Here is a 21,429-nt window from a genome sequence, read left to right on the forward strand (position 1 = left end):
GGGCAGTGTCACTGGCCCTCATATGTGGGATCCGAACCGGGGCCCTCTGGCGTCCCAAGCCAGCTCTTAACCATCGCGCCACTCGGCCAGCCCAGCTAAAGGCATTTTTAATAATCTTTCTTGCTTGACAATGCTGGAATACCAAGTCATTTTTTTTTCTCTGCAAAATTCTGTTTTGGGTTGTACAATATTGTGAGTGCCACTAATGCCACTGTGTGGTACACTTAAAAATGGTCAAAATGGCAAATTTTATGTGATATATTTTTTACCACAATATAAAAAAATTAATAATGTAATCTACCAAAAACCATTGAATTGCACACTTTAATAGGTGAATTATAAGACATGTGAATTACATCTCAATAAAAAATGTCAGAAGGATCCTATTTTGAATGTCAAACCCGAATATTAATTCCTTCTTTTTCTTTGCTCCTCTTACTCCCACCTCCCAGTCACAGCAGACGGATGCCTTGGGTTGTTTAGGGTCAACATTAGGTATGAGGAAAGACAAGAGAAACAAAGAGCATTAATATTTTGTTTAAAATAAATAGTTCCATTAAACATTTTTACATATGTATATATCCCTTGATTACTTAAAAGAACAGCACATTATGCTCACTGTTTCACACCTTGCTTTTTTTGTTTAATATATTTTTCCCCAGGAAATCCATTAATGAGTCTTCCATTAATCCCAATATCCAACTGACCTCTTGACATGTAATAAATGTACACCCAGAAAGACAGACACACATGTACTCACAGACTGTGAGGCATAAAATCCATTCAGTTAACTCAGTACTAAAGAGTTAAATAAACTAGTTAATCTGGTATTAACACTTTTTAAAATTGAAATCAATTAAAAACTATCTGGCATCTCCAGGATATAGGATTGGGGATTGTATTAAATTTGCCTATTTTGTTTGAACCTTTCCTTTTAAAGGGTGTCTAAATGGAATTTAGTCATTTTATTTGAATACAAGCCCTGACAAAGGCTGACTATTATATTTACACGTTTCCTTAGATCTATAGTCCAAATTTCATTTTGGCCTCTTTTGTACAGTTAGCCTTTAGAATCTAATATGATTGTAATCCATCCAGTAGTTAGAATTGGAGCTGAGTCTGTAAAATAATAGAATATTACAGTTGGAAAGGACTTGACTCCAAACTGCCTCCTCATCATAAAAATCTCTTCTCTGAAAGCTTTCATTTGGGCCGGCCGAGTGGCGTGATGGTTAAGAACTGGCTTGGGATGCCAGAGGGCCCCGGTTCAGGTCCCACATATGAGGGCCAGTGACACTGCCCTCTACAGCTAAGATGCTGAACAACAGCTCAACCTGGAGCTGGGCTGCCATGAGTCGCCGGTGACGGCGTAGGCTGCAGCCCCTGTGGCAGTGGGTTGCCATGGGCTACCGTGTGTAGCCAGCAGCCAGCGTGAGCGGCCGTCCAGAAGCCAGCGACTGATCTGCCTTGCCTGGGAGGAGCGCAATGATGGTGCCAGCTTGGGCCAGTGAAGCGACGCCTCCACAACTAGATTGAAGAACAAAACGACAGCAACTTGTCTGTTCCCCTTCCCCCAATTCCCCAGCACTGTTCCCATCCCCCAATTCCCCAATAAAATCTTTAAAAAAACAAAAAAAGCTCTCATTTACCTGATTATCATCCATTCTCTACTTGACTTTTTTTTAAATATTACTTTCCTTTATTGATGTATTTATTTGTATTGAGACACTAGTCACATAACATAAAATTAACCGTCAAAGTGTACAATTCAGTGGTCTTTAGTGCCTTCTCAATGTTGTGCAACCATCACCTCTATCTACCTCCAAACATTTTTATCACTCCAAAGGGAAACCTCCTACCCGTTAAGCAGTTGCACCCCATTTCCCCTCTCCTGGTCCCTGGCAACCACTAGTCTATTTTCTATCTCTGTGGATTTACTTATTCTGAACATTTCATATAAATGGAATCTTACAATATATGACCTTTTGTGTCTGGCTTCTTTTACTCAGCATCTGTTTCAAGGCTTATCCCGGTTGTACTGAGTGTCAGTACTTTTGTTTTGGCTGAGTAATATTGCATTGTATGTCCCCTAATTTGTTTATCCATCCTTCAGTTGATGGACTTTTGGCTTGTTTCCACCTTCTGGTAATTGGGACCCAGTGCTGTGATGAACATGTGTGTAAATGTATTTGTTTGAGTCTGCTCGATTTTTGCTGAAAACAGAACCAACTTTTCATGCGCTCAACAAATAATTTGTTGAATGAGATTAGACCTGCCGTATCAACCACTGATTTCACAAATGTTTTGCTTTACTGGATAAAAGTCACATAAGTTTTAAAATGTTTGTGGTACGAACTTTAGACGTTATTTCATCCAACCCTCACATCATGAAACTACACACACTTTAAAGCACGAGTCTATTTGGAAGGCCCTAAATACAGTTCATATCATGATGTCTGGTGCCCTGCTGATATTGTTCTTTGTTAATTGAATGTGTACAATACGGCTCTTGTTGTCATAAGATGGTTCTCCTTGAGAAGTGATCGTACGAATTTAAATTTAGTGGCTTGTCATTCTTTCATCAGTTTGCTTTAAAAAAAATTCTATAAAAATTCCACTACCATCAGCATTGTTTGTATAAAGGAGATATAGCAGACAGTCTTCATTGGTTTCAGTGATAAAATGATTTTTTGTTCCAAAGCAGTCTGTGAATGCTTCACCATGTGTTGTGGGATTTATTTTTTTGTTTCTTTTCTTTGCAGTTTAAGACTGTCTTGCTCTGGGTTAGTCACTTTTTGATGAAATGAACCAGCACTAGACCCCTACCATTGAAAGGAAATGTTAACATTTTCTAAAACATCACTGTTAACTTAAACATATTTTTGTATCTGACTTTAAAAACTATCCCTCAATTTTTAACAGAGCTGAATGAAATTAACAAGGGGTGTGTTTTGGTGCATTATATCCACTCTGGGCCTAAAACCATGAAACAATGATTATCTCTCCTTAATTTAGTAAATCTGAGAGCAATAAACATCAAGGTTGGAAGACAAGGACTTGATCTTCACTGCTGTATCCCCCAAATACCTGGAATAGTGCCTGGGACACAGTAGGGGTTCAGAAAATACTTGCTGGATGAGTGAATGAAATTAATTTGACTCCGGTTTCTGAAACCATATAATAAAAGTGGATGTAATTTAAAAAAAGCACAATGAAAATCAATTCCTCTATCTTCTTTATAAAGATTATTTTAATCATGGACTATCATTTAGCAGTTACATTTTTAATTGTTACCGATCTACTATGGCTCAGAAACAACAACAAAAAAAGAGGAAAAAAAATTTACTTTTAATTTAAAGGGTATTCTTGTTATGACAGCTGCTGTTTCATTGTCTATTTTAAAAGCTCTATAAATCATCACATCTTTACAGCAGTTTACAAAGTACTCTCCAGCTACTATTTTATACTGAGTGTTGGTTTTGAATGGCAAGAAGAACTATTCGTGCCTTAGTGAGAGATTTAAAAGACTTCTAAGCAGTAGTGAATCAATTTAAAACCATTATTTACAGTAATTTTCTCTGGATATGTGGGATTACAACTGTTTTGTTTTCTTCATTTTGCTTGCTTTGATTTTATATAATGACCATCTATTGTTCTAAAAAAAAACAAACAAACCACGACAAAATACTAGAAAAAAACCTCCAGTTAACTTAGAACCTGAAGTCTTACACTCCATCCTTTTTAAAACTAATTTATTATGGACCAAGCGTTATTCTGGGGATGCAGCTAGAGCAATGAATGAGTCAACTATCCTTGCTCTCTTGGAATTTACATTCTAGTAGGGGTGGGGTAAGACAGATAATAAACAAAATAATAAACGTGCTGTTCTGCAGAAAACTGGCAGAGAAAAGAATGACTGCTAAAGAGGAGTGTAACAAACCAACCACAAACTCCTATCACTTTACAGCGAACATTCTCTACTCATTTTGTTTGAGGATCTTAACTACCTTATACCCTTTTTTAAAGATATCAAAGTAATGCATGCACATAATTTAAAAAGTAAAGTATATCGGGTTTAGATGGGCACTGGACTTATCAGGGAGATCACTTCATAGATTGTGTTAGATGGCTGACCACTGTGCTATACACCTGAAGCTGAAGTTGAATAATAACTATAATTAACTACATAGAGGGGGTGCCAAAAAAATGTATACACATTTTAAGAAAGGAAAAAACTGTATGAAAATCACATTGATGGTAACCACTTTGAGCACCTTTTGTCATTGCAGAAGTCAAATGTGACTTGTATTCATGTTTTGTTATCAGTGTATATTGAGTATTACAATTTTAATACAGTTTTTTCCTTTCTTAAAATGTGTATACATTTTTTTGGCACCCTCTATATACATATAGTCGCGGATGTGGTGTATAGAATAGTCAATGATATCGTAACAGCTATACATAATGTCAGAGGGGTAGTACATTTGGGAGGATTCTCGTTTTGTGAGGGGTGTAAATGTCTAACTATTACATTGCTCTGTACACCTGAAACTAATAAAAAAAAGTATATCAAGTTTATAATGAAAAGTAGCATTGTTTGCCCCACACCCACGCCAATTCCCCAGAGATCACTAATTTTTCGCTTTTTGTTCTTCTGGTGGTAACTTCCATATCTCTAAAAATATACTTACATTGTTACTGATTTATCACCTGTAGACATTATCTATTGATCTTCTGTTATGACTACTGTACCACTACCTGTCCCACTCAATGCAGGTCTACCACTATTTGTAGTTATCCCTAACAGTTAAATTAATAATATCACTAAACCTTTACTTTTGTTCCAGAAAACCAAACCACAGCAAAACAAAAAAAACCCAACAAGTATTTACCCACTTTCCCACTCTGAAAAATGAAAATTTGGGAGCTCTTACCTGTCTTTCTACTTCTGCCACTTTCCTCCATCTCCCAAAGTCTTGTCAATTGAGCTGTTCTAATACTTGCACAGAAGACGGGCATTTATAAAAAACTCAGTGGCTCGATCTAAAAATGGAATGTGAACATTCATTTTGAAGTAGGAACTTTAGTCCTAACTGGCCACTCCGTGGGACTGAACAAGTCAATGCCCCACTAGCAGGGCTGGGGCTAGGCTTTGGTCACAAAATTTTAGGGGGCGCCAAAAACTCAGTCGTCAAGAAATATGATACTTTAATGCAATATTTTAAAAAAATCAAAATTCATGCAAAAAATCCATGATAAACAAAATCTCAGCATTTAAAAATAAAGAATGAGCAGAGGAGAGAAATAAACAGCTGTTTGTAGTTGCACCCACCATTAGCAGTGGTCCTTGCCTTGCTCTGTAGCATCTATAATTACATAGGTTGCCTGCCTATTAGAGCTGAAAAGTGTTTAGATTGGGGTGAGGGGGTGAGCTGTGCCTTTCAAATTAAGAATATGGATACAGTGACCCCGCAGCTTGCAAACCAGGGCAATATTGAATAAGGAAACAGAAATTTTTTTTGTGATTTTAAGTGTGAACTGAGGGGAGGTGGGCCCCCATATAAATTTACTTTTTTCAGAATTTCGTGCATTTCCACTGTAGTTTCCTCCCCCTACCCCTGTGCATGCCTGGTCCAGGCAGCACCGTGCTTTGAATAAAGGTCAGCAAAGGGGTCACCTTCCTGATTATTCTCTTCTACCCGGGAGGAGGAGGAAGCCCGACAGCTGCAAATTCCTCCCAGGAGCTGCAAAGCTTTTGGGGTTGCCATGGCCCATGGGAGTGAAATGCTGGCCGCCCTCGGGGCTGATGCTGCCACCCCTCCAGTCCCTTTCAAAGCTTTTAAAGCAGATCTGTGGTGGGAGGAGGGACAACGGGACATGAACAAGGGCTTCGGTCCAAGCGGCTGGGGCGAAAAAAAAAAGAGGCTTTTCTCAAACTAATGGAGCAAGTGCTGGGATCCTTTCAAGGGATTTTTAATCCTGGGTCTTTCCCTGGAAGGAGGGGGGCGGGGGCGGGCAGAGGTGGTCCTTTCCAGGCTTCGCTTGCTGTGGGCAGCTCCCCTGAACCTTCTCCCAGGGATCCCTCATCCCGGGTCTTTCCCTGCGGGAAGAGGAGGGCAGGGAGGATGCTCCCTAAATTAGACCTGCTGAGGGCAGCTCCTGCCAGTCTGTGTCAAAGGATTTCTCGTCCTGGGTCTGGCAAAAAAAAAAAAAAAAAAGAGAATCAGCCCCAAACTAACCGGCTGCGGTCCAGGCTGAATGGAGCTATCGGATGTGACTTGCACATTCCGGACACACTCTTAGAAAACGCGGAACTGAAATGACGGGGAGCCCCTCGGTGCAGGCAGGCCCCTCGGGGTTCCCTCACACCCCCTCCGCGCTCCGGTCCTCAGGAGGATCTGAGGGCTGGACGGCAGGGCGCGCGCGGGGGTGGGGTGGGGGTGGGAACCGTGTCTCGCCTCCCCCAGGCCGCGTCGGGTGCAGACAAAGCCGCTGCTGCAGGGGGCTGCGGCCCCGGCGGGCACCCGACGCCGTACGCGGGGCGCAGGGCGCGGGGCGCTGGGCCGGGGGCGGAGCGCGTGGGGAGGAGCCGCCGCGGCGTCTTCTGCTGGCTGCGCGCGCCCGCCCGGCCCCGCGGCGGCGGCGGCGCGTCACGCTCTCCCCCGCCCCGAGCCGACGAGCCGGGAGGCGGGAGGCGGCAGCAGTGCTGCTGCTGCTGCTTCTGCTGCTGCTGCAGTGAGGCAGGTGGCGGCGACTGGCGGCGACCGAGGCGGCGGCCGGCGGTGAGCGGGGCGCGGCGCGGGCCCTCTTCCTTCCCCGTCCCTCGTCACCTCTCCCCTTCCCGCCCTGCCGGGCCCGCTCCCGTCCGCCCAGCTCGGGGCCGGGGGCCGGGCCCGGCGTCCGTGAGGGGGTCAGAGTCCCGCGCGCCGGACCGCCCCCCGAAGGGACCCGGGGAGCCCGGGGTGGACGGCCCTGGAGGCCAGGGGTCCCTGGGGTGCTCCCCCCGGAGCCGGAAAAGTGGCCGGCCCTGTCAGCGCCGAGCCCGGCCTTCCCCTTCCTCCGCCCGCCTCAAGATGGAGCTTGGACTCCTTGCCCTGCGCCGCTCTCTCCCCGGCGCCCCTCTCCGCTCCGCTCGGCCCTGGGGGGGTCTGGGCCGGGCCGGACCCCTGCGAGGCCGAGGCCGGCCCGGACCTGTTGCCCCCCGGGCGCTGCCGCCGGGTCACCTGCGCATTCCTCAGGCCCTGGCAGCGGTGCCCGCGAGCCGGAATGGAGGGCACGCTGGCCGTGGCCTCTGTGGCGGGCGCCGGCGGGCGGGCGGCCTCCGGCCTGGCTGGCGGTGGCTTTTGCTCCCCCCTCACACACACACACACAATTGGGACTGTGATTCTTGGAAAAGATGGATGATAAGAGGTGACAAGGATTTCTGAAATAACACCGCTCCCGGGTAACCCGAACCTTCTGCCGCGGCAGGGGATTGGCTCGGAGGACAGATGACACTTGTTCAGAGGTTATTTTAAAAGCAGAGCCTCCTGATTCCCCGACGGTGGAGGTGCTGTGCTTCAAAAACCTGATTTTGACTTGGGGATAAACCCTGAACTCGGCTGTTTTCTCCACTTCGTGTGGCTTTTCCATCTGGCAGGAACCGAGCACCCCCCCCCCCTTCGCCAGCCCCACCTCTTTGGTATACGAAGAAATTACACGTTAAATCTGCAGTCCTTTCGGATACCTGTTTTTAGCACAACTTGGGCGGCGATTACCACATTTTAAAAAGAGGGTGGAAAAATTTCTGCAGTTTTTTTTTTTTTTTGGATTCAACAACCTTGTTGTCTTCCTGTTTTAGGTCAGTTGCAGTGCGTGGCCCGAAAGAGCTGGGTAAGTATCGTAAACGGTTGCTGTTCCTGCTGGTGTGGTTATGATTCTGGTTGGTGTTAGTGTTGTATTATTATTACTGTTACTTATAGTGTCCACCAGTCCAGAGACCAAGAGCGTTTGACTTGAGCTTTAATGATAACCTTTTGCAAGAATCCTCAGGTATGTTGCTCCTCAGCCTTGGGGCATTTTTTTCTTCTGAAAATAACAACGCGTAACCTTTATTGAGGGCTTCCCAGGGTCAGACTCTGGGCAAGTCTTTTCTGAGTTTTATCTCATTAATCAACTAACCCAAATGAGGGTGCTCTCATTATCCCCATTTTACAGAGGAGGCATAGAAAGGTTAAGTACCTTGCCCAGGGTCACAGAGCTAATAAGTGTTGATGTCAGAATTTGAGCTCAGGTATTGACTTCAGGTGCTTAATAATTAAGGTGGCATAGTGACTCTCTAGCAAGCAGCAAGGGTGGCCTTAATTAAAACAAAGAAGTGGGTGATTGCTTGGCCAAGGGCTGGTGCTGAGTTTTGAAGGTTCAGAGAAAGGGGTAAAGTACGTCTTCGGCTTCCCACTAGGCCTGGTTCCAAAGGGTAAAAAAGCTGAAACTGGGTGGAACCCTGCATGGGTATTCAGCCCGAAAATAAAGATCACACCCTCCCCTACTTTTTCAATAATTGCTTAAGCTCCTACTTGTGCCCAAGCACAACGTAAGCCTATCTGGTTTCTGTTCTTTGGAAGTTTAGAATTTGGTGCCCTTATTTATATTTAATTCTTTTTTTTTTTTTTTAGCCCAGTGTCTAACATTGAGTCCGTTGCATCCCATGTAACCCATAAATGCATGTGAACTTAGTAATGTTTGACTCTTTGCTTTTTAAGTGCTGTCTCTGTTAGGATTCTAAACTTAATGAATGTTGTATAAGAGATGAATTGGTCCTCTTATACTCCATAAAAGATAGACACCCTTAAATTCATCACATATTGGCTGCCTGGAATTCTTCATTATTTGCAGATATATTTCTGGGCTCTGTGTGTGTGTGTGTGTGTAAGGTCCTTGATATATATATATATATATATATATATATATATATATAGTTTCACTTTATTAGCACCCTCTGTAGGATTCTGCAGTCCAGTGTGCTCAGTAAATATTTATTATTTAGTTAATTGAAAATAGAAGGTCCATACGTTTCAAGACTGGGTTTACAGAAGTCAAAGGTAAAGAAAAAAAACAGAAGATAGTGTAGTAAAATCACAGGAAGATGGCTTAATATTTGTTAAGATTAAAAGAAAACCTTGTCTATAGTGTTAAAGTGAAACTTTTCAGCTCATATAACTTTCCACTTGATCTAAATTATCAACTTTTTCCCTCCCTTCTTGTGCGAATGAGATGGGATGTAGAGTGTCTTTTTCTATGATAAAAGAATGGACAGCATTATTCATGGCAAACCTATTGCTCTCCTTTACAGTATTTTTGAAGTGCTGTGATATTCTTCCTAAAGGCAGCTTGAGGGGCTATGGTGTACCTGCCTGTGAGCTGGAATTAGGTCTGGTTCGGTATTACTCAACAAATATTTATTTGAGCACCTACTGTGTGCCAGGTACCATTCTGGGAGCTCATGATACAGCAGTGAATAAAACAGATAGAAATCCTTATTCTCTTGGAACTCCCATTCAAGTAGGGAAGCAGACAATAACCATGTTAATAACATTTATTAGAGCGATACAAGGTAAGAAAAAAAATCAGGGAAGGGGGAATATGAAGTTTTGGGGACAAGAGTTGGGGGGATGGAAATTTTAGATAGGGTAGCAAGAGGAGACCTTGCTCAGAATGTGACTTTTGAGTAGAAATCTAGAGAAAGTGAGGGAATGTAGATCCCAGAAGCAAGGGCATACTAGGGAGATGGAATAGTAAGTGCAAAAGCCCTGAGGTGGAAGCATGGGAGGGTGCAGATAATTTAAGGCTGTGGAGGTTGTAGTCCTTAAAAATATGTATTTATTAAAATATTTAAAAAGAGTGAAAGACATAGAATTATGTCATGTTAGTGATTTTGATGAAGAAAGAGTTAAAGATGTGGGGAAGTGAGGCTCACAGAATTTTACTAACTTACCTAAAAGGCCACACCGCCAGTGGATACAGAGCTAGAAATTGAACCCGAGTTTATGTTATTTTAAGCAATGCACAGAATATGTTGGCAATGGACCCTTTAGTGACTGGCAGGCCAGAACAGTGCTTGATGTTCAGACTTGCTATTGAGTGAATACTTTCCTATTTGTATGCAGGATCTTTGCTCAACCCTGGGAGGCCTTGTAACTGACGTTTGCATATATAGCTTTTTCCTGGAATTGTGCTTCTGGCAGCAGAGCCTTCCTTTTTAGTTTTAAAAGTTTCATGATTCAAAATTTGTGTTTAATATAAACCTTTATGCAAGTCTGTTACTTACATCTTAATTGGAAAGCAGTGGCAGTATCACCCTGGATGTGAATTTTTTTAGATAATTGTTTAGGGGGGCTTTAAACAATTAGTATCTTACACGTTTTTAATATACATAGTGTATTTCCCATGTAGGTGGAACTCAAAGAATCCATATGCTTTAAATCAGTATTTGAGTTACAAGGCACTTTTAAGGGAAAACATATTGACTGATGGTACTACACAAGAATTTCAAGTAAGAGTGACCTCTTCAGATTTCAATCTGGGAAACAGAAAAGGCTTTTTTTTTTTTTTTCATTTGGTAGGCTGGCAGGCTGTAATTAACCAACCTTGAATTTGGCTAGGACATCTGGGTTAATATCCTGGCCCTGGCACCAAGTACCAAGGAATCTTGGCCACAATTAGTAAAGAGCTTTTTTTTTTTTTTTAATCTCCATCTGGCACTTTCAGAAAGATAGATTCCACTCGCACTAACTCAGTGGGTGGGTCTGTTTTTTAATTGTCTATGTTATTGTGGTTCAGCAACAAAATCTTAAAAGTATTCTTTGCAAAATCTTAGAAAAGAGGAAGTAGTCCTGTGACAGAATCCCTATTGGGAACCTTCTCTGCGTCTCTTTCCCTGGGGAAACGCATTCCCATCCACCTCTTCTTAGGAATCCAGATGAGTTGACAGACAGACGGACAGACAGACATTCATTTTGCGGCCCTAATGTTTTATGTAAGTAGAAGGTCTAATGTACTTCCAACTTAAATTAAGCGTTTGATATTTGTTTACATATGTCTGAGTATAGCTTGGATTAGATCCCAGTTTTAACTCTGCCCATTTTTTACACTTAAAATTGCCGAGTCCTTGATTTACTGTAGGGCCTGAAGAGCCAGATGTTCAGGATGTGCACATCATCCAGAATTCGGGTTTGATGTATAAAGGATGTATAAGGGAAGGCAAATTTAATGAGGTTTTGTTTTGTTTTTTCCTAATTCTACAAATCCCTAGTCAAGTCGTGCACTAAAATATCTTGGCATATGTTTTTCCTCTCTTCTCAGGAAAGATAAGCGATATTAGGGATATTTTCCTAAAAATCTTTTAATCAAACCTTTTGACTTCTTGCCTTCTCTCTTTAACTGATTTTCTTCATAGAATGATTTCTTTTTGGAGATATTATGTTCTAATACCTAAGGCAGGAAGGAACGTATTTAGTCATTTCTGTTCCAGACTATAGAATAAATAAATGTTATAGACAGGGTAATGTTTTTATAGCTTCAGTGAAAGAAAACTTTTATCATTAAGTTTCACACATGGATGACTAGAAAGAAAAGTGTATGTGTCACATGAAACCTTATTGATCATTTCTGTTGTAAGGCATATATATAGCTTGCTCAGGTTGTTTCATTGAGAATCTAGTATTAGAGTCAAACTTAGATTTTAGAAAATGTTTTCCAGTGAAGTTATTATTTTTCTTTGAGGTTCTCAGGTTTGTTTTTGTTCCTTATATACTGTTTTGTTTTTTTTTTTTAGCTGAGCCATCCCGCCACCTGTTGGCAGCTCACGGCTGCTCAGCTCGGGCTGACTCGAACCGCTGTTGCTCAGAGCTCAAACTCTTGAGCGAGCTCTTAACCAACTGAGCCACTCAGCCGGCCCTCTTATATACTGTTTTTACAATGACCCATACATTTTCATAACATGTATGAGTTCTCTTAAATATGTGGGTTCAGTGCATACAGTATAAAACACACACATACAAAAACAGAGAAAAAAGCAAATTATTCATAATTCTGTCTAGACAAAATCATTCCAGTATTTTAGAGTATGTTTTTCCAGTCTTTTTTCTTTATACTTTGGCTCTATATGTCTGAATCTATAATTATTTTTAAGTAATTAAAAGTAATTAAGTAATATTTTCACTGGAAATATTCTCAGCGAACCAGCATGGGGAATCAGAACTATTAAGAGGTCTATGGTCCTGGATTTGCCTCAGCCTCAGCTTTGCGAGTCCTGTGAACTTGGGCAAGTTGCTTAACCTCTCCCAAAGTACTTTTCACTCTGTAAAATGGGGGTGACATCTGCCCTGTCCACCCCGTGGTGTTGCTGTATTGATGAAAGGAATTCAGCTTGATGAACTGGAGATCTCTAGATAACCTTGTCAGGTGGTATTAGTGCAGGGGAGTCGTCAGCTCTTTGAAATACCGAGAAGCCAGGAAAGGAAAGGCCAGTCCTGTATCACTGGTGGCCTGTGGGTCACCTGGTTTATTTTATAGCATGGTTAAATTTATATTCAAACTTTTCAGATGAGTGTGACCAATAGAAAGTGCTCTGTGAGATGGGAGAAAGCCCCAGAAATGCCAGTGTGTCAAACATTTGTTGAGTGCAGTGAAGACTGTGCTGGGGACAAGGAGCTCTGTCTCACGATATGAGACAACTGTTAGAGTGAGGTATAGGCTAGCAGGGTGGTGTGATGGCCCATGGCAGAGCATCGGTTCATCTGCCTGTGGAGGTGTGTGTATGGAAGGGACTAAGGGAAGGCTTCCGGAACAGCAATTAGCACTTGTGTTAGGCATTGCTGGAAATCGAGGGTTTCTAGGAAGGGATAGGTTAGGTAGAACATTCCAGACTGAGCAAAGATACGAGGCATAAAAGTAGCATGTTGAGGTAATAGCAGATGGTCTACTGCCCTGTAGTTTGCGGGCAGGTACCAGGACATAAAACTAAGAAGTTGGAGTTTATATCAAGGAGAGACTTCCCTGCCCTGATGAGTTCGTCTGCTGGTCTTTAGCATTTTAGAATCATCGCGTTTTCTACAGGTCTTTTGTCTGGTGGCTGTAAGTGGCAAACAGGAAAACTGCTGGGTACACCAATTACGTGTTTTTGAGCAGACTTGTGCAACCATTACTGCAATCAGTTTTAGAATATTTTCTTCATACCGAGAAGAAACCTGCACCCACTAGCAGTCACTCTTCGTTTTCCCCCAACTCTCCCAACCCTACTCTTTGTTTCTGTAGATTTGCTATTCTGGACATTTCATATAAATGGAATCATACAATATGATTCTTTCATGTAGCAAAATTTTTTCAAGGTTCACCCATGTTGTAGCATGTATCCAGACTTCATTCCTTTTTATGGTAGAATTCGATTCCATTGTATGGATATGCCACATTTTATTTGTTCATCAGCTGATGGATATTTGGGTGGTTTCCACTTTTTGCCTATTGTGAATAATACTCTATGAACATTTTTCTATAAGTTTTTGAGTGGACATATATTTTCATTTATTTTGGGTATACATCTAGGAGTGGTTCATATGGGAGTGCTCTACTTTTTGAGGAACTGCAAAACTGTTTTCCAACATGTTTGTAGCACCAGCAAAGAATGAGGTTCCAATTTTTTCACATCCTCACCAACACTTGTTATTTATCTTTTTGATTATAGTCATCCCAGTGGGGATAAAATGTGGTATCTCATTGTGATTTTGATTTGCATTTAACTCATGGCTAATGATATTCAGTACCTTTTTATGTGCTTATTGGCCATTTGTATAGCTTTGGAAAAAATGTCTATTCAAGTCCTTTGCCCACTTCTGAATCTGGTTGTTTTTGTTGTTGTTGAGTTTACCAGTTATCTTTTAACTCATATATTCATCAGGCTTTTATTGAGCACCTCTTGTAGGGAGGCACTACCCCAGATGTTAGGGGTACTAAGTTGAGTAAAACAGGCACACATGCTCTTGGGGTTCAGAGCTGTTAATGGAAGTGAGGTTAAGAGCAAGAATTCAGTCCTTTGCCTGACAGCAAATCCTGGCTCTGTTACTTTGTGGAGGACTTGGTGCAGACTGCTTAACTTTTTGGAGCTCAATTTTCTGATGTATAAATTGGGGATGATGGCTATTTTGGATCGTCATCGTGACAATTAAATGAATGAATGTGTGTAAAACTCAGTGCATGGTAGAACTTCTCTTTCCCCTTCCTGTAATCCCTGTGCCTTCCTGACTTCCCATTGCTAAAGGAATTAGTACAATTTTCTTCTTTCATTTAAGTCAGAATGGGGGAAAATCCCACTTCTACAAGCATGGGAAATTAAAAATCTTTCTTTTTGCCATGTTCTAGAAAGTTAATTTGAGTAGGCGTGCCTTGCCATTATTGAAGGGCATAGTTTTAATGAGCAGTTGTCATTGAAGAGCTTGTAATGTATGATGAGTTAAATATTCAGCATGGAAAAACATCTCGTGCTCCTCATGTCAGAACTTGTGCCTTGCCAAATTTCCGGGCCTTTTTTTGTACTCGTGTTTGTCAGCTTTGTTTCCCGCAGCTTAATTACAGGTGGAGTTTTTCTTTCTAAGTCTCAGGTCTGATAGAACCTGCTGTGTGTGTGTGTGTGTGTGTGTGTGTGTGTGTGTGTGTGTGTGTGTGTGTGTGTGTGTAAGATTACCAAAATAGGTAAAAATAACCAACAATGAAGTTGGGTATTAAGATCCAAATGAAACCAATTTCTAGTTTCCATTTACAGCATCTCGGGTAGTTGTATAGAAAACTTAGGGATTTAAGAGTAAACTTAGTAGAGTAGTATCTTCTCTTGAAATAGCCAGGTACCCTTCAGTATATAGTGTGGAAATAGAAATGCGATTGTTTTTCTCATTGGATCTAAAGACCTATAACCCTGGGGTGGTAGTGGTGAACCCAACAAATGCACATCCCTCAGGGGGGAAAAAGAGTACGAGGGGATGGGGGAGGGATATCCATCCCTCAGGTGGAGGGGGGAAGATCTGTAACAACTATTAAGTTTGCTCATTTGCAAAGTAAAAACAAGAAAACTTTTATAAAGATAAAAAAACAAGGAAGCAATTGGTTCTTGTGTGAATTGTCTCTGTGCTCTTTTCTGGTTCAGAACAAACAGTTGGTATGCGGCTGCTTTTAGTATGGGCAGGTCAGAAACTTTTATTGATCAGCATACTTTAGGGTCAGGAGTCTTTCATGTGGAGGTTAGGGTTTAAGTCCCAAAGGAACTGTGACCTTAACAAGCGATTTCACTTTTTAGAAGCAGTTTCCTCAGTGGAAAAATGAGGAAGTTGAACTAGATTGCTAAGGTCTCTTTTGAGTCTAAAATTTTACACTATTTTAAGCACATTTGCTCCTTTTTACACATTAGTATAATTGACTGCTGTCGTCGACCTATTAAGTAAGTTCTTCTGGGAGATACTAACCAGGCCTAGTAAATTCAGTCCCTTTTAAGATCCATCTTAAGCTGGTGGTATTAGAGTTACAAAGTCACAGGATGTTGTAGAAACTTGTGTAAATGAGCAAAATAGCTCAAATCATTCAGCTTTTCATGCACTACCCCCTCCCCCCATCACCCCCTGCGTTCAGTTCTTTTGCAGATAGAAGAACTTTGGGAGGCTGCTTATTTTTTTGCTTGGATCTAAGTAGCAGGAACATAAAATAAATCTTGACTCATACTGAGCTTGAACAGGCGTTCCTCATTGCAGGCAGTTGCATCATGGCACAGAGTTCCATCTGTGGAAAGGTAGTCTGAGGCTCCAAGTTCTCTCCATCTTGATTGGGTTTTGGCCCCTTCGTCTTCCTTTTAAAAACTTGTATAGACTTTGAAACTCTGCATACAACTTGTATTCTGTACTTATGTCATACACACTCTTAAGTTTTAAAACCATGTAATTTTCAAGCATAAAATAATTTTTCAAAGGGTTATGTCTATCGATACCCTGACTTCATTCAGCAAACATCCTAAGCTGAGTCTTTAATCACTTAAAATTCTACTTCTGACTTTGATAGAAAGATGTGGTAAAACTTTCTCAGTATCTTACTGTATGATAGTCTCAAACCCACGCTTAAGTTTGGTAGGCTGATTTCATAAACTGCTTTGGAAGGGCTCTACTGCTTAGAAGCTGGAAGCACAACTCTTGTAGCACCATTTGAATTAAGTAGCCAATTTTCTGACTCTTACTGGCTTATGTCAGTACTTTAGTGTCTGAATGGGCTTTTCACATTGATCTTTTTAAACACAGTGACTGCACTATTTTACTTACCTTTTTTTTTTAATAGTTTGTTCCTTTTTTTAAAAAAAAAGATTTTATTGGGGAATTGGGGAAGGGAACATGTGTTGGGGAATTTTGGGGGGAAGGGGAACATTGTGTTTTTCCAGGACCCATCAGCTCCAAGTCAAGTTGTTGTCCTTCAATCTTAGTTTTGGAGGGCGCAAGCTCAGTTCCAAGTCCAGTCGCTGCTTTCAATCTAGTTGCGGGGGTGCAGCCCACCATCCCATGCATGAGTTGAACCAGCAACCTTGTTAGAAGCACACGCTCTAACCAACTGAGCCATCCGGCTGCCCATTGGCAGCTCAGCAACAGCTCAGCTCGGGCGCAGCTCACTGGCCTATGTGGGAATCGAACTGGCAACCCTGTTTCTCAGAGCTCAAGCTCTAACCAACTGAGCCTGTCTACCTGCCCTATTTACTTATCTTTCATCTTTTGTACTTTATCCTTGCTAGAGATGTGCAGTTTGTGTTTTTAATCTTTGAGTTAATTTTAAAGCTGTTTGAGTCTCGCCTGTTTAAAAGTTATATATAGTGTATAAAATATCCATAAGTACGTACATATGTTGACAGATATCTGTGAAACTATAAATCTTAGCGGTCCTCTAGTACAATAAGGTAACAGAGGCTAAGGAAGACCCAAAGGTACGCCTCCTGGAATCGTCCTAACGTTTTTGGGGTAGAGCATTTCAGTGAGCGCTTCCTTTATGAATCCAGTGTGGCGACAGCTATAGGACCTATCCAGATGTGAAAGGACACTTGAGGTTATTCGGGGGGTGGAAATCTTTGAGGAAATGTTGGTGTTTATGAATATTCTTGACAATGGAATAAAAAAGGACAGGTTACATGGCTTTAATATGCAATAAACTTTTGTTCAGGAATCTACCACGTGATCTGAAATTAATAAGGAATGGTCCCTTGTTGCAAGTGAAGACAGGGAGGACCATGTTTTTGAAGAGTAATTCTTAGTGCTCTAGTGCCGGCACATGGCTTTTGGAATTAGTGTAAGTAAATCCTGTAAAAACAAGGTAATAAACTTGATAGATGTGGAACTGAACAGCAGTGTTGACAAGTGGTACCATAGTAAAGTTGATGTTTTTTTACATTTTACCTGTTTCTCTCATGTCTCCTTTTCCCTTCATTTAACAGATTTTATTATGTTGTGTCATGCTTTATGATGATTTGTGAAATGTATAAATTTAGCACTACGAGAATGTAAGTTATTACTAGTTCTATCTTCAGCTTGTGGGTTAACTGGAAGTTTATCAAAAGCAGTACAGAAATGACTTGAATGAACTGTGAGAGGCATCAGGTAACTTTCACTCCTTCAAAGGTTCTGTTTGTTTAGCCAGGTGGTCTTTGGAGAATACTGGTAATCTTCAAGCTAGACTAGGATGCTGCTTTTTCCATTTATGTGAAAAATTAAATAATAAACAGTGGTTTTCTTAACTCCGTTTTTTACTTTGTGTAGGGGTTTTTAGTTTTAAGTCTTAGGCTCCTGCTACTGACCTATATTTAGAAATTTTAGGCTTTGTACTGTATTTTAATGTTTCCTGGTATTCTATTAAGAACACCACTATTTCCAGATGCTCTGGCCTCCTGAGCAAATTTGAGACACTGCTCCATGCTTTTAGGCATACCCCTTGGAAGGTCAGCGTCAGCTCTCTGGAAGATGGATTCTCTATCTCTTTCCAATCTGGAAATGGCTGTCTTTCGCTTCCTATGTATATTTATTTCTGACAGGGCTGTAGGACCTTTTCCCCTGGCTAATCTTTTCATTATTTCTGAGTTTTGGACTATGCTGCTGGAGATGGTGGGATAAAGAAATTTGGAATTTCCCCCTCCATCATCAAAGGCACTGGCCTTAGTAGACTCACCTCCATGTGTAAGATTTTACCCTCACCCTTTAAACCAGCCACTTAGTTGCTGCTAAAACCAAATGGCTTGCTCTTCTCTCTAGTTTATTTCACTTGTTACTGCACTGATATGAAACAGTGACCCTTCTGTGGTCCATGCCCTAAACTGTGCTTAGTGACATCATACACATTTTCCCTGTGTTCAAGGGGTAAGATTCTGGGAGGCCGGAACAGTGATGAATGATGACCTTAGGTGGCTTCATGTCACTCCTCATCAGTTAGCATTGACCTCTCACGTGCTGGCCAGATACTCTTCCCTGGAGGGGATGCTCCCCTCTCCATCCCTCATTAGTGCTCTGTGTTCATTCAGAAGACTGCCAAGTTTCCCAGGTGTTAAAACATGGGACAGTGCCTTTTCTTCCCTGGGTCTTACATTTTAAATTATAGTCAAAGGCAGTTTACTAAAAGTTAGAGGGAAAAAAAGATCAGGTTAATAAGAAATGAGAAACTGACACTGCGGTCACCTCTTTGCCTCTTTCTCCTGCAGTTTTCCCCTCTAACCCCCAAGCCTGTCCTTCCACATGTTCTTATCATGCCATTCCTTGACTCTGCGTTGGTTTCCTGCAATCAGAAAAACAGCAAAAGCTAAGGTGCTCAGAGGAATAGGGCTCTCCCTCCTCTCTTTGTGCTTGGGATGCTGCCTGCTGCTATATTGGCCTCAAATCCACCAGCCATTAAGTCCCAGTTTCCTCTCTTGTATCTTGAGACACACTTGTTAAATTTTCATCTGTAACTCAATCTCACTGTACTTTGCTTTGAGTTTTGCGTGGGTGTATTTCCAAACTCAGTGTTGAGCTGTCTGGACAGTGCCTTGTGCTACAAGTAGGGCTTCTTTATACATTATGTATCCCGTCAAATAGGTATTTTAAAGGTCCTCTTACTGTAAATGCTATTTTTTCCTTTTTTATCTTAAGAACAATTAAATTATTAATGGTTTTATTGCAAGAGTTTACATTTTTCTGCCCATTTCCTCACTTATGTTTAAATAAAATTTATTACAGTAAAAGATGAATTGTTATTAATCCTCCTTAAAAAACTCCCCCTCACTTCAAACACACTTATCCCATCATTCTTGCCACTTTTTTTTTAAATAATATTTTTAATTGGGGAATTGGGGGAAGGGGAACAGACAGGTAGACAAATTGCTGTTTTGTTCTTCAGTCTAGTTGTGGAGGACATCGCTTCAGTGGCCCATGTTGGTATGATCATTGTGCTCTTCCCAGATGAGGCAATCGGACGCCGGTCATTGGACAGCCGCTCATGCTGGCTGCCAGCCACACATGTAGCTCACGGCAGCCCACTGCAGCCCTGCTGCAGCCTATGCTGTCGCTGGCGACTCACGGCAGCCCAGCTCCAGGTCGAGCTGTTGTTCACCATCTTAACTGTAGAGGGCGAGTGTCACTGGTCCTCAATGTGGGATCCGAACCACAGCCCTGCTGCTCAAAGCTGGTGTTCCCAAGCGAGCTCTTAACCAGCTGAGCCACTCGGCCGGCCCCTCTTGCCACTTTCTTAAAGAAGTTCTGGAAGTCCTCTTTTGTGAGTATCTTTAGTTGCGCTGTTGTGGCTGCCTCGATGTCCTGAATCATTTTAACTTTGGGGAAGAGCCAGAAGTTGCATGGTGCCAGATCCGGTAAATAAGGTGGATGAGGACACTCCGTAATTTTTTAAAAAAATTTTTTACTGGGGAACATCCATGATCATTGGTTACACATTGCTTTCATGCTACAATGGCATAGTTGACTATTTTTTAAGGAGTGGCCCATGTGGGGCTCGAACTGGCAACCTTGGTGTTAGCAGCACCACGCTCTAAGCAACTGAGCTAATAGTCACCCCCAAAATGTTTTTATTTGACAGAAATTGCTGTACCAGAAGTGATGTGTGACACGGGACGTTGTCATGCTAGAGGATGAAACATTTGCCTATTTCTCAGGCCGTTTTCTATGAGTACAAATAACATCAAGGTGATGTTAATTGTGTTTTTTTATCTCGATGTAATTGTGCAAGCTGAGTTTGTACCCAGGAACACTACGGTGAACTCTAAATAAGGGCTTATTAGAGCATTTAAGAAACCATGTGTGTAGAAAACGGCCTAAGAAATGGGCAGCCAGTTTCATTCTCCATCATGACAATGTTCCGTGTCACACATCACTTCTGGTATATGGCAATTTCTGTCAAATAAAAACATTACGGTGTGTCCTCATCCATCTTACTCACCCAATATGGCACTTCTGGCTCTTCTCCAAAGTCAGAATGACCATGAAAGGTAAACGTTTTGAATCAATTCAGGACATGGAGGCAGCCACGACAGCACAAGTAAAGACACAAAAGAGGACTTCCAGAACTGCTTCAGAAAGTGGCAAGAACCAGGGGATATGTGTGTTTGAAGCAAGGGGGAGTTTTTTGAGGAAGAGTAATGGCTTTTATCTTTTAAGTGTCTTTTACTGTAATACATTTTTAAAATTTAAACAGTCACCGTAGTTTTTTATCATACCTTGTATATTTTAGACCTGCATTGTCCAATACAGTAGCCACAAGCCATATTGACTACTTGAAATGTGGCAAGTCCAAGTTGAGATGTGCTATAAGTATAAAATACACAATGTATTTCAAAGACCTAGTATGAAAAAAGAATGTGAAATAGCTTATTAGTAGTTTTTATATTGATTACATTTTGAAGTAATATTTTGGATATATTGGGTTAAATAAAATGTTATAATTTCAACTGTTTCTTTTTAATTTTTTGTTGTTGTTAAGATTTTATTGGGGAATTGGGGGAGGGGAACAGCGTTGGGGAATCGGGGAAAGGGAACAGACAAGTTGCTGTCCTTTAGTTCTTCAGTCTAGTTGTGGAGGATGTCATTTCACTGGTCTATGTTGGTATTGTGATTATTGTGCTCTTCCCCGCTGAGGCAGATCGGTCACCGGCCATTGGATGGCCGTTCACGCCAGCTGCCAGCTGCTCACGGCAGCCCACTGCAGCAGTGGCTACAGCCTATGCCGTCGGCGACTCACAGGAAGCCCAGGTCAAGCTGTTGTTCACCATCTTAGCTGTAGAGGGCGCAGCATCACTGGTCCTCATGTGGGATCCAAACTGAGGCCCCTGATGCTCAGAGCTGGCGTCCCAAGCCAACTCAACCAATGCGTCACTCGACCAGCCTCTCTAATTTTTTAAGACATAGT

General features: G+C 41.8%; 1 protein-coding gene across 14 annotated transcripts in view; it reads left to right on the forward strand.

Moving 5' to 3' along the window:
• The first annotated feature begins 6,626 nt into the window (after window positions 1-6,626).
• CLIP1 (CAP-Gly domain containing linker protein 1) overlaps window positions 6,627-21,429 on the forward strand; it is a 113,181-nt gene continuing 98,378 nt past the window's right edge. For 5 of the 14 annotated variants that reach the window (XM_019648898.1, XM_019648902.1, XM_019648910.1 and 2 more), the window contains exons 1-2: window positions 6,629-6,782; window positions 7,841-7,872. The gene's annotated coding sequence lies outside the window, so the exon portion shown is untranslated. Of the gene's footprint in view, window positions 6,783-7,840; window positions 7,873-10,882; window positions 11,015-21,429 lie in introns of those variants that run through there. The other 9 variants (XM_019648903.1, XM_019648904.1, XM_019648907.1 and 6 more) reach the window with 5 other exon arrangements.

Source organism: Hipposideros armiger, unplaced genomic scaffold, assembly GCF_001890085.2.
Source record: "Hipposideros armiger isolate ML-2016 unplaced genomic scaffold, ASM189008v1 scaffold_128, whole genome shotgun sequence".
Taxonomy (NCBI): Eukaryota; Metazoa; Chordata; class Mammalia; order Chiroptera; family Hipposideridae; genus Hipposideros; species Hipposideros armiger.